This window comes from Tachyglossus aculeatus, chromosome 6 (genome assembly GCF_015852505.1).
Source record: "Tachyglossus aculeatus isolate mTacAcu1 chromosome 6, mTacAcu1.pri, whole genome shotgun sequence".
NCBI lineage: Eukaryota > Metazoa > Chordata > Mammalia > Monotremata > Tachyglossidae > Tachyglossus > Tachyglossus aculeatus.
The window spans coordinates 16574449-16577543 of NC_052071.1; positions in this window are offsets into that span (position 1 = coordinate 16574449).

The window sequence follows — 3095 nt, forward strand, 5'->3', positions numbered from 1 at the left end:
CCAGACTCATAGTCTTTCCACTACACCACCTTGCTTCTCAGACTGAAAGAAAGGAAGAACAGTAATTTCATCCCTATTTTATAAATCAAGAAACTAGGAATTTTATCTCTGGTATGTAGATGAGGAAACTGAAGCACAGAGAAGTTAAATGATATGTCCAAAGTCACACAGCAGGCAAGTGGCAGAACCGGGACAAAAATCCAGGTCTCCCGACTCCCAGACTCACGCACTTTCCACTAGGTCATTCTGCTTCCTAAATTTATACTTGTATAAATTTATACATGTTTTGTTTTGTTGTCCATCTCCCCCTTCTAGATTGTGAGCCCGTTGTTGGGTAGGGACCATCTCTATATGTCGCCGACTTGTACTTCCCAAGCGCTTAGTACAGTACTCAGCACACGGTAAATGCTCAATAAATACAATTGAATGAATGAATGAATGAAAATACTTGGCCTTGAGGTAATCCTTGAAAGATATTTTAACTTTCCTTACTGAAATAAAACTAAATGGGTTTGACTTCCAAATGGGAAAAACTTCACCTCCTTTTTTAACGCATCCACATTTTTTCCGTTCATTTGGACAGCTTGATCATCCATTAGGATGGTCAGGTATTTTATTATACTATACTGCACGTATAGTACTGCACGTATGCTGCACTGGCACGTAGTATGTGCTAAACAAAAACCATTACTATCACATTATTATTATTAATTCTCAATAATAATAACACAAGTATTTCACAATTAAACTCTTCACCAATTAATCCCTTTTCCTCGGCACCCTCTCCCTTCTGCTTCATTTATGCTGGATCCGTTGTCAACTTTGGGTACTCGATGTTCATCCCCTCTGCCCGCCCCCCAGGCCCCACGCCACTTATGTACATACCTATAAAGTATATATTATGAATCATTTATTTATTTTAATGTCTGTCTCCCCCTCTGGACTATAAGCTTGTTGTGGGCAGGGAAAGTGTCTACCAACTCTGTTGTATCATACTCTCCCATGCTCTCAGTGCAGTGTTCTGCTCACAGGAAGCGCTCAATAAATACAAATGCTTGATTGATTCTCAACTCTGATCACCCAGATTCTACCTCCAGGTGCATGCCCGCACGTACATACGTATGCACACACGCTCTCTCTCTTCCTCTCTGTCTCTCTGTGTCCATCTCTCTGTCTCTCACTCTGCCTGGGGGGAGGGAGGTGGGAGGAAGGACGAGGAGAGATGGAGATGGAGCTCCTGGTGGCTTTGGGGAAGTTAAGGGGGTTCGGGGGTCCCCGTGGCCTCTGGGTCCCCTTGTCCCTTGCTAGCATTGCTGCCGTTGCCGATTATCGAAAAGTCTCTCTGACATATTGGAGGCCTTGCCGGTCTCCAAAATGTTTATGCTGGCTTTAAAACTCACAGCCCCATTTGTTCCTTTTAAACGGCTTGGCCCTAGGAGGCATTTTTATGCTGGCCAAGCAAAAGCTGACAAGATCTCTCAGCTTTCCTAACAAGTATGACAGGCATTTACTGGTCACGTATAAGGGAGCATTGCTCTGTCCTGTCAAACCTGCTTTTGTTTGTGAATGACTCACTTCTTCAATTAATCAATTATTTTTTTTGTGGTACTTGTTAAGCACAGGCACTGTACAAGCACTGGGGTAAAAACAAGATAATCTGGTTGGACACAGTCCCTGTCCCAGTCAGGGCTCACGCTTCCTAAATTGTTATCTTCAAAGGAAGAAGAGATTTGTACTTGAATCTGTGTCCTTTGGACATTGGATATCAGCCCCATCCTTAACCCCACAGCACTTATGTACATATCTTTATATTACATATTATAAATGACTTGTTTCTATTAATGCCTATCTCCCATTCTAGACTGTAAGCTCTTTGTGGGCAAGGAACCTGTCTTCCCTATTCTGTTGTACTCGCCCACACACTTAGTATGGTGCTCTGCACATAGTAAGCATTCAATAAATATCATTGACGATTACTCATCCCTTGTCCCAGCCCTATAGCACTTACGTACACAACTGTAATGTATTTATTTATAATGTCTGTCTTCCCCTCTGGACCGTAAGCTTGTGGCGGGCAGGGAGAGCATCTGTTTATTGTTATATTGTACACTCCCAAGCACTTAATACAGTGCTCTGCATACAGTAAGCGCTCAATAAATATGACTGATGGGGAAGAGACATATTGGAATTTTCAAGAAGTGATCTGCGTCCATCGGCTAACTCAGCTACTTTGTCCCATGTAGATTTCTCTGACAAACTGAGATTGCCTGAAAAGGGTTCAATGGAATCCTGAAAGAAGGGTTGGGGAATTAATTCTCATTAATTCAGTCGTATTTACTGAGTACTTAGTGCAGAGCACTGTACTAAGTGCTTGGGAGTAAGGCTGTGAGCCCTGTGTGGGACAGGGACGGTGCCCAACCCGATTTACTTGTATCCACCCCAGCGCTTAGTACAGTGCCTGACACACAGTAAGCACTTGACAAATACCAGAATTATTATTACTATTACTATAATACAACAGTAGACTAACACGTTCTCTGCCCATGACGAGTTTACAGTCTAGAGGGTGGGTCAACTTTTAATTTGCCTATCAAGTAAACAGGAAACCTGAAGAACAAAAAAGTCAATAAACTCAATGTGTATTGTCATCGAGCCCAGGGAACTAGAAACCTGGTAAACATGGTTCTATTCCGTTCTATTTCAAATTAAACCCACTGAGGGCAGGGAATGCATCTGTTAACGCTGTTGTATTGGACTCTCCCAAGTGCTTAGTACAGTGCTCTGCACACAGTAAGTGCTCAATAAATGTCATTGATTACATACACTTTTAATATTTTTTACTGGGCTTCTTCTGCTTGAATTTTGAAGATTGCTGTGGTCCTTTTATTTAATTTTGGGCATCTTGTGTGCATCTCGTAAGCCTGAAACAGTTTTAATCTGATCTCAAAATGCTGTAGTGAGAACAGTCCGTTCTTGGAAAAGAGGAAACCCATGTTAAGGAAGGAGAGAGGGGATATACTAATAACGGTGGTATTTATTAAGGGCTTACTAGGTGCCAAGCACTGTACTAAGTGCTGGGGTAGATACAAGGTCAT